Consider the following 11,650-nt stretch of genomic DNA (forward strand, 5'->3'; position numbering starts at 1 on the left):
AATAGTAGGAGAAATAATACCTGAAACTGAAATTACAAATAATTAGGTTTTACTTTAGAGAGGGAATTGAGGAGATGATGAACTATAATTTTAGAATAGGAAGAAAAAAGAATTAGAAACAGAGAATCGAGAGAATAATATAGAAGAAAAAAAGAAAGATTTTCTTAACTAATTGCATAATCAATTAGTATAAGCTGGTTCTCTTAAATAGAAAACTGGACAAGGAAAATACAGTTCGCCTAACAAATCATCGCCCTAATAATTCTAACATACCTTAAATAAGAAAATGAAATATAACCTAACTTAAATCACCCTAATAATTCTAACATGCCTTAAATAAGAATAGGAAATACAACCTACATTAAATAAAAATAGGAAATACAACCTACCTTAAATAAAAATAGGAAATACAACACTTTACTAAATAGGAAAAATTAAAACTTCATATATAAAATATAAATTTAACATGATAAATCTCTAGTTCTTTCAATCCAGTTCGATCCAATCCAATCCAATCCGGTTATCGGTCCAGTTTTGGATAATTTTGGTCTAGTCCGTCCAGTTCTTTGACAAAAAGTCAACAGTACAGTTCTTTGAAAAAAAGTCAACAATTCAGTTTAATTCTGAATCTTTTACTTGAATATTCGGTCCAATCCAGTTTCTCCAAGATCCGTATCCAACCCCAGTCTATATGTCTAGAAATCCAACAAAACTTTGGATCTAAGCATAGTTTTAATCAAAATTCATTTTTTTTTATAACAAACTCCAAAACCAAAAATTATCCTTTTTAAAGATATTACTCCCTCCGTTCTATTGTATAAGTTATTGTAGGGTATTTTACATAAATTAAGAAATACAATTAATATAGAGTCAATTAATGAATTTATATGGGATAAAGTGCCAAAATAGGTCTATGGTTTTTGGAAAATATCAATTTAGGCTCTACGTATAAAATAACACAAATGTAAGCTTAACGTTTAAAAAAGAGTACCAATTTTGGGATCGATAACGGAACGTGATACGTCATTCATATTATTCTATTAAGTTATATCAATTATACGTGGAGAAAGAAATAAGAACTTAACAGAATAATATGAACAACATATCACATTTTGTTCTCTAGCTAGACGACTTTGTTCAAACCATTAAAATAACAAAAGAATGCATTAACAAATTGAAAAACCAAACCTGCGGACCAGCCTAAAAAAATACATATAAGGCCGATGAACCTTAAGATAAAGATTTATTAGTTTTCTAGAGATTAGGGTAGATTATCTCAGTTAGTGGTTAAGATAAATCCATTAGACTCTTATTTCCATAAAACTTAGCCGAATTAGAAAAATGGAGTAGCCCTAAAAAAAACAAATAAAAGATACAAAATAAAAGTTCTTTTACATTTGTAGCATGCCTTTAGAGCGTTTGTAGAGTTTGATTTTGTACTTTTCCTCCTCAAAATCCATAGCCAAAGATCAATCATCCGCAAAAAGTACAAACCGAAAAGTTTTTGGTGATTTTCAACACAATGACACCAACTTGAAAAGCTCAGAGCAGTTACAATAGAAGTTAATGAAAAATTTATTAACCCTCAAAAGTAGTATGAACCAGTGGAGAGAGTTTAATAAACTATCTCCATGATCATACCGCTTGGTATGTATGATCACCTCAAAAGCTGCTGAACGCAGCGGCCTTGACAGCTTTTGAGTTTTATATTATTATTTTTTTTATTTTTTATTAAAAAAGTTATAATATATTATTAAATTAATTTGTAGGTCCCATATTATTGAGTGGTTACAGTATTATTTATTGGAGGGGATATTTTAGTGGTATGAGAGTTTATTAAATTGGTCCTACATTGATGATGTGTTCTAACTATTGAATGGTTAGTAATATTATCCATTAGAGATGCTCTTACGCAACCTTAACACTCTCTTAAATTCAGCAAAAATCAGTCTCCTATCTCTCTCGCCGAATTGGTTATAAAAAGAGGCTATAAGGTGATATTGCAATAATTGAAAGCATGATTTCTAAGTATGTTCAATTATGTACAGCAGAGGTGATCGGCTTTGAAATCCTGATGTATTGATAGTTAGGAGTGATATTATCAATAAGGTCTAAAATTGTGCAATTTTATCCCTAATATTGGCATCAAAAAGATATTTTATTCATAACGTTGGAAAATTAGGCAATTTCAGACATCATTATGTTTTCTCAAATATTTTGTTTCTTATTTTGCATCTGCTACATATCAATTAGTTTTTAAAAAATTTCATATTCTTTTATGATTTTGAGGAAAATTAGAGATTAATGAAATATTTAGATTTTTCTTTGTCCATTTTGTACAAAATACAGTATAATTTTTTTTTACGTCTATTCATGTGTATGTGTATGGATCTATTACTAATGAGTGATAAAATGACGCACATGTGGAATGTAGATGTTAAGATCCGTGATCGAGAAAACAATTTGATAAATTATTTCTCAAATTGATAAATTATTTCTCAAATTGATCTGCTTTGTTAATGTTAGGAGTAAAATTGTCATTGACTGCCAACGTTATGATAAAATTGCACAATTTAAACGTTAATGGTAAATTTTCTCCTTAATGTCAATGTTAGAGATTTTTTTTTTTTTGTATCTTATTTCTTAAAATAGAAATGAAAGTTAATAAAGTTAAATGATTTTATTGAAAGAAAACGAATTTTAGTGCCATTTTTAAAACTAACTCTTATCCATTAGTGACAAATGACTCCCAACTTTTAGTATATAGTAAAACTTGCATAAATTAATAATGTTGGGACCGTGAAATTTTATTAATTTATAGAGATATTAATTTATCGAGTATTAATTTAGTGAATTGGCCCAAGTCGGGACCAGAAGAAATTATTATTTTAAAGAGGTTATTAATTTATCGAGTATTAATGTCACACCCGATCCTAAACGACCTCAATCGGCATCGGGCGTGAAATAGAAAGATCACAATCAACACTTAGTAGTCTTCAAATTATCCAAATATCATAAATATCACTTTTATAGGCATTCCTCTTAAATGTATATTCTAAATAAATCAATATTCCTACTACATTATTCATTCAAGAACCTCAACATATTTACCAACTCTCCATCATATTACAATTGAAATACTAAGGTTCTAATAATAATTCTAACGATAAGCAATAACTTCCAATCCTCGCCTAATCAGTCGGTAATCTTATCTTTATCCTGTACTTTCTCACCTAAAAACATTAAAACATTTAAAAAGGTGAGACAAAAATCTCAGTAAACAATTATCAACTACATAAAATACTTATACTCAAAATAACTATATCTACAGTTTAATTTTTCAAAATGCATCTCATAAAATTCATATTCTTAAAAATGAGCATTTTATGGATTAAACCACAATAAAATCGTCAAATGATACTTTTAACAAAATCTGCAACTTAAAATATCAAGCTCGCTATCATTTTTCAAAATAATAAGCGTATTCAAAACGTAAATCACTGTATTAAATTACTTAAGATAAAAATCGTGTTCAAAATAGATATATACGTTTATTTGGTTAAAATCCCAACTACACAAAATAAATAGGTTTGCAATTAACCATTTACTCAAATCAACCGTAAATCATAAACACTTCATAAACCGTATTTGGATAAATACTTCATAAATCGCATATCAATAAATTCTTCACAAATCGTACATCAATAAATTCTTCATAAAACATATCTCAATAAATAATTCATCAATTTCGTATCCATCCGAGAGATAATCCCCATATGTATCAATCCCCACAATATAATAGAATCGAGATATCTCATAATTTGCCTATCCCGCATGGTCTTACTCAACACTTCTTTGCCATACCCGATAGGTCTTCCAACTGTGTACACAGGTCGTATTTCTCACTAAATACGGACTTTAATTAGAACCACCTATCCGGATTACTCTTGATGGATACTAAAAACATTATAATTTCATAATATAACTTAAAATCAGAAATATATATATATATATATATATATATATATATATATATATATAACTCATAAATCAACATAATAGAATTCCTCAAGTACACTTCTCAATCAATTTCCAAAATATTAAATCATAAATCATGATTGAACTAAAATCACCAATAATAATTTTAAAAAATATACTTATCAATATTAACTTCATTTTCTTAAAAATAACACATAAATCATCATATATAGACTTTATTTCAATAAATCATAATTTCATCAAAATTAATATTTTAACAACCTTTAATTAAAACTCAAATTTACTTTTAGAAATAAACTTATAGAAAACCACTTATTATATATACATATACCTTTGATCACAAACCAATTATCAATAAAGTTTCTCAATACACTTTCTTTTGAATTCTACTCTTCAAAATATCAAATATATCACAAATATTAATCAAATATACTAAGTTCATCAAAACCAAACTCAAATCATGTATACATAAACATATATTATAGGTTGAAATTGACATGCAAATACATATATTATTACTTGAACTTAACTTTAAGTTCATGTTAAACACTAATTCATAAAAACTCCAATTAATCAAATGCATGTCAAAAATCACCATAAAAATTCAATTTTCTGGAAAATATAGAGTTGTATATACATATATATACATAAAAACTCAAAAGGGTAGTTGATAATTACTTACTTTAACACTAATTGGGAAAATAAACACATTAGGCCTCAAATCTTTCCCTCTAATCTGCTTAGGACGAATCCATGTTAAACATCTCCAAATCAAAATCACACCGACCAGAATGTGTATTAGGATGTCTAGAACTTACTGTAAAAAAAATGAGCTCGATCGAACTATAGGATCTCCGGGGATATCAAGATATCATTGTAGTTGGATAATTTGGAATCAATGGAGAAGAAGATGGAGGATATGAATAAGAAATGATAATTGGAAATTCTAATATTTTTTTTTTATTCTTCATCTTTGATATCCGTAAATACATGTATGGAAATTGGGAATTTATGTTCCCAATAAGGTAAAATGTCTCTTTGAGTCCCTCTAATTTTAACTTCTTTTAAAACTTACACTAAACTTTTAATTTTACACTTGAAGCTTAAAATTAGCCTCCAAACTATATCCATAATACTCAATTAACTCTCTAATCAATAAATAAATATAATATAACCTAATATTAGGGTATAATAGCTAAAATTAAGGATACGGATGTGACAATTAATTTATGAAAGTTTTATTGTATTTTGTACTTTATCATCCAATAAATTTTTTTATGGAAACATCACAAGGGCTGCTTTTTGCAACCCTTTACTGGTGTTTGGTTGCTCATTTTCCTCATTTCATTTGCCTTTTTACTTTAAAATGGAGAGATTTAGGTGTTTATCTAGACAACTCTCGCTTACCTTTTCACTTTGAAATGGAGAGAATCCGAACAGTTTTTTCAAACAGCAAACATCAGTTAGGCCTATGGAGTAAAAGTCTATCCGCCTCTATTGAATGAGAAAACTGTTCTAAAGATAATACAATATTAACATAAATCATTAATTAAGGTGGAATTAGCTAATTGTTTAAATTAGAAAAACTTAATCGAGAAAGAGGTGACTGATCAACCTCGTCTGAATACATAAAAAATAAACAGACAGCTGAGACTAATTAGCTCTTAATTTATAGAATTGGAATGCAATATGCGTCCCATGTTTAAACAGGTAGATGTTCATCCTTCTTCAACAATCGACAAATGGCGTAACACAGAATTCGCAAACATATGAGAATGGCTATTATAATCAAACCTGATATTACATACTCCGTGATAGAACGATGTCCTTTGCACCTAAAAACAACGGTTAGGCACACCATTTGTAGGCAGGCAGGCAGGTTGAGTAGATTAATTGTAGGCTTCAAGGGTGAATATAATTATAAGGTTTTTCTTCAATTTGTGTGATTGGTTTGAGCTGAGTTGAAATTGTTTGATGGTGATCACTTGTTTTTCAAGTTTGGTATATAGTCATTATTGGGTTACACTACTTACTGTAAAGTAGAAAAAACAAAAAACTTTTTTAATTTAAAGAAGTGTGAACCTGAAAAATAAGAATTTCTTCTGCTTTTCTTTTCTTGAGTGAGTCCTTAAAACTACATCCTAATTCTCTCACATTTTCATTTCCTGCTAAACTCAAACCCCCAATCTATATAAAGACTGCTAATTCTCTTATATACACACTTCTGGTTTATTAAATGTAGCCTAATTTAATTTGTTAAGAAAGTAGAAACAACAGAGGTAAATATTTACAAAAGGACAGATCGTTTTAGGTCACTCGTCAAAACATGTTTAGTTCATCGAATAACTTTTACATGTTTTGATTTTTGTATAGATTCAACCTCATATTAAAAAAAAATTGATATAATAACTACTTGATAAATTATAATCACATATATATTGATGTGGAATAATTTGCGTCAGATGTAATATGATTAATTGTGTGATATTAGATATCCCCCAACTAAAAGTTCTAGATTATAGTGTTTTAGGGCTTCCTTACAACGTATGACCAAAGGTTGATGCTGAACCGAAGTTATCTTTCGGTTGAACTGTATGTTGCTTCTGATTAAAGTTTTATGTTGAGAATTTCCTTCTGACTAAAATTTTATGTTATCGTGTTTACACATGCTTTGTTACTTCTAAGAGAGAAGTATGTAGGGACATGAGATAGTGGTATTAATTGCTGACCAGCATTTACAGCTAGCGCTTTAGATTCGTAATAGACATCCCTTTTCTCTTTAATCGATGTCCTTAATATGTGCACTTTCACTGCCATTTCAACCAAGGTTTTTAAAATCAGACCAAACCGGTCGGTTGAAATCAGATCAAACCGGTCGGTTGAACCGGTTCAACTGCAAACCAACTATGTATCCAGTTCAGTTGTACACCTTACGGGTTACATTATTAATCCGGTGATAAACCAGAATAAACCGCTGTCAAATCGGTAAACCAAAATTACTCCAGTTTTTTAAAGATTTCGATAAACAAAGGATCTGCTTATAGTGAGCGTCATAAAAGCCACAGTGCAGCAGTCTAAAATTGTTGTCACTTGTCTATTTATACTTAACAAATCCCTTTCTTTTCCTTGTGGGATTCTTTTTCTCACGTGTGGGATGGTTTTTCACCTGTTTTGTATCCCACAAATTCCATTTTTTTTGTCCCACATCGGAATATTGGAATGAGAAGTAAAACTTTGGCATATAAAAACAATTTGATTATAACTTTCAAATTCACCCTTTGTTACAATTACAATATATTTTTAGTTTGGTATTTAATCTGTACACATATCTAAAACTCAAGATATTTTTTTTTCTTTCTCTTTAAAAATATATTAAAAATATTGTATTTACTAAATTCAATATTTCATGTATAAATTTTTATATTTGATTGAAAAGAATTTCATTATATATATATATATATATATATATATATATATATATATATTATTTAAACCCAATCCGAGTTAACCGGTTGAATCGATTAACCCCTAATCCTGCTATCAATCTGGTTCGATTTTCGATTCGGTTTTTAAAATATTGATTTCGACCTATGGATTACTTCGAAATGACGTAATGGTTGACAAAACTCCTCTTTTTATTGCGCTATCTCATCATCTTATTTTAGAACCCTATAAAACGAGGAAACTAACTTTCTAAGGATTTTTCTGTTTTCTTCCACATCCTTCAACCTTCCTGCAATTTTTTCACCACTCAATAAGTTTTTTCCTTTCCCTTTTCTTTTATTTGTTGTATGGAAGGTCTAAAGAAATCTCATTCTATTGAAAACCTTGAAGATTCAAACCCTTTTATAAATATTTAGAATACTCTCATAGTGCTTCCCAAGTCCAAATCTGATAAGATGCTGGAACATCAAAAGAGGGGGAAACATTGCCTCCTCTAAGCAAGTTAATCCCCAAATTTGGGATCAACCTTTGACTCTAAGAGCCTAAGAGCTCATAAGTAGGGTGGCTTCGTATCCAGAGTTAAACTTAATAGAGGCCAATCTGCCTATTGAAGAGCATCGAGTGTTCTAAGACGTCGATGGCAACCTTGACATTTGTATGTTGTTAATGAAGTGGGGTCGCGATAAAGAGAAATATGACCAACAATTTTTCGAAGGAAATATATTTCTTACTATTAGATAGTGTTCATAAATCTCATGATAGGTACTCAAAGATTTATAGTGAAATTTGATGAGAACTTCTCTTGAAGTAATAATATGTTGATCTAGTTGCTTGAGGTTTCCTCTATGGTTCTTGTTCTAAAAGAGTTCAACCTTTAGATGTGTCAAATTTCTCCCAACGCTTGGTTGCAGTTCCTTGCCTTTGTCAATGTTTGCGAAGACCTATAGTTCAATTTGATCAGGGCTTTATTTTGATATTGTTAGAGACCGATGAAGAAGATTACGAATGACGTGACTTACTGGCAAATGAACAATCGCCAAAGGCCTTTCCTAACTGGCAAGATGTTGAAGGGCAATCCTGTTATCTCGGATGGAATTTACTCTGACGGTTTTCCTTTTCAAACCATCTGGAGTGAGGACCCCAACAATATGGACTCAAGGAAGCCTGAATAGGAACAGGCGGATGAGGAGAAAGATGATTGTGAGCTTCTCTATAACTATTCCATTTAGTGGAATTATAACAAGATGTTGGAGATGATCCGAAAGAATATTCCATCAGTCCTTCATAACAGGAAGGGGAAGACAAGTCTATAAAGATGCTAAGGGCTACCAAAAGCTTTATGAAGGTGAATTAATTTTTAACTTCATTTTTGTTTTCAATTTTGGGTGCAGGTACTTCTGGTAACATGTCTATTCATGCCAACATGATAGCCTATCTTAGACCCCATGAGGAGGTTGAGACCAAGGAGGAGAATGTTAGAGTCTGAACATATGCATCCGCTGATCAGCCTCTTGTCATAAAGCTTGACGCTTCCAATCATGTCAAATCTGGTGAGTAGGTTGATGTTGAAGTTCACATTCTTTCTTCATTTTCTGAACATGAACCTTCATTTGAAGGGGAGACTAAGACCCATTTGGAGAGTGAAGTAAATCTAGAGTCTCAAATGCTGGATATCAATGTTTTGGAGACTTGTAAAGAATTATCAAACTAATATCCCTTATTCTTCTATTAGCTGTCAAGTGCTGTTAACATTGTTAAGTGTTAGTTAACAGAGTCAGTTTGTGTTAGTTAACAGAGTCAGTTTCAGTTAGTTAGATTAGCAATATAAAAGATAGAATTAGTTCATTGTACAGGGATCCGATTATATTGTATTCTCTTAGATTACTTTGTTTTGATAACCAGTTCATTCTGATTTCTATCAATACAATTCTCCTGCTTGATTACCAATCATAGCAGTGCTTCTTTTCAATCTTGCTTTCTTTAGAGCTGAATAGACTAGGTAGGAAAAGAGGCATGTTGCATACATAGAACCTTCCAGTGTTGATAGGAGTGAATCTGTGCTGTAAGCTTCAAGTCTTGAGACTAGTGCCACTACTCCAGATGAGGAAATTGCCCTTGAAAATAAAAGACTATTCGAGGGATAAGGATTCCCACCACTCCATTTGTTACTCTTTAGGGTAAGAGGAATGTGAAGAGGGTTATGGTAGACGATTTTGATCCGTTGGAGATCATGTTTAAGAAGACAAAGGTTGCGAAGACAGGGAATGGGGAAAATAAGTTTGGTTCAGAGCCTCTAACTGAAGAGGAGATAAGGTACCATACTTAGGATCATATAGTTGTAAGTTTTCCTTTCTGCCTTTGTTGATTCTTCGAATATGTTTCGTTTCTTATGGTTTTGACCCATATATATGTTGTTGTTTTTGAAATTTAGTTGTTGGATTGTTTGTATAAAGAGTGGGCCATTTTGAACGATTTTGCTGTGCCTCAGGACTTGTCTTTTGGTTGTCTTATCATCTGGGACTTCCCACACGTCTTTTAAGACCAAATTTATTTCCTTATCACCTGGGACTTCGATCAAGAAATCAGCCAGTGCCTGATCCTTAAATGCCTTTCGAGGAAATTGCCCTTCGTTCAAACTCTGTTAATTTAAGCGTTCATTTATCTATTCTTCCTAATGTTTTTATCCACCGAGTCTTGGATGGAGACCACATTCTAGATGAGATGTTTTGTGATTTCGTACATGGATTTTCTCTATTCCGGATCTAATGAACCTAAAATGCCTCCATGTGTATGCCGAACTCTAGAGTTATACGGAGAGGTTTGAATGGGGTGTCATTTACGTTCACAAGGATTTTGTTCCTTATTGGTTGGTGGGACGACGAAAGAATGTCAGATGGTGCAGAGAGCACAAGACTATTTAACTAAGTCATGACATTGATCGATTCAATCCATACTCACTGCACTGATTTGATGTATTATAATTTGAGTTGAGCTTGTTGGAATCCTTCAGGTGTCTGAAATAAGACAAAAAGAATCAATAAAGGGCCGAGGATCGACGACCATCCTCTGATACTTAAGCCAATGAGGAGAATGATACTAAAATATACGTAGCTTAAGTGAACAATAAGAACAAATTGCATATCTTGTAGTGTACTGTGTATTTGTTATTTATAGGGTAATTAGGGTGTGGACCCTAAATGGGAGCTGAGATCAAGGCGTTAGACTCAGATGTGAATGTATATAACCTTGAGGTCTCTTTTGACTAATTCACGTGACATGTAATTAATTGTATGATATCACTCTTATTTGTAATATTGGTTAGATGAAAATAGTGTTATTCATTACTTGAAAGTTTTAAATTGTATGTTTACATTTCGAAATAATGATTTACAGTTTTTCTATAGTTATTTTGAAATAAGTTTTTTTTACGGTGTCATTCTATATTTTTAAATTATTTTTTAACTATTAAAATATAAATTTTAAACCTGTATGAAATAAATATCATGTTAATTGAAGTTTATGTTCAAAGTTAATTTTTTTTTGCGTCTCCATAGCCTTTATATATGTAATTATAATTGATTAAAAGCTAAATGTATTAAAGTAAAAGAATAAGAACTTAATTAACAAAAATGAGAAAAGCGAAGGTCTCAAGATGTCTTTTTTCCTAAAAGCTATCCGTCTTTACTTAATAAATCTTTGACTTTTTAAAAGTACATAACTTGTTTTGTATCCATTTGATTCTATTTTTCGGAGCTATTTTTTTTTACCTTCGATATTGTTTAATAATAGTTAGAAACATAACTAAACATGACCTTCATATACATTCAACAGTATAATTATAATATTTTATAAAAAATTGTAATTATAAACATGTTATTTCATTGTTATGTAGATAAACAAAATCTCATTAACTTTTTTTTTTCCATAGCTGTTTGGTTCTGTTTTTAATTGTTAGCTAATTAATAATTAGTATGTTATAAATTAAATTAGCTAATAATTAACAACAGCAACCAGTTAATAACGAACAAGTTATGTAACAACTAACAACTCAACTAAATATGTAAAAAAAAAAAAAAAACTCTTTCAGCAATTATTCTTTTGAGACAAGATATATATTTAGCCTTATATTATTGAGGTAGAGTAGATGTAGATACGAAACACTTTTACATTTTATTACATTACAATTTTAATTAAGATTTAATACATC

This window comes from Euphorbia lathyris, chromosome 3, assembly GCF_963576675.1.
Source record: "Euphorbia lathyris chromosome 3, ddEupLath1.1, whole genome shotgun sequence".
Taxonomy (NCBI): domain Eukaryota; kingdom Viridiplantae; phylum Streptophyta; class Magnoliopsida; order Malpighiales; family Euphorbiaceae; genus Euphorbia; species Euphorbia lathyris.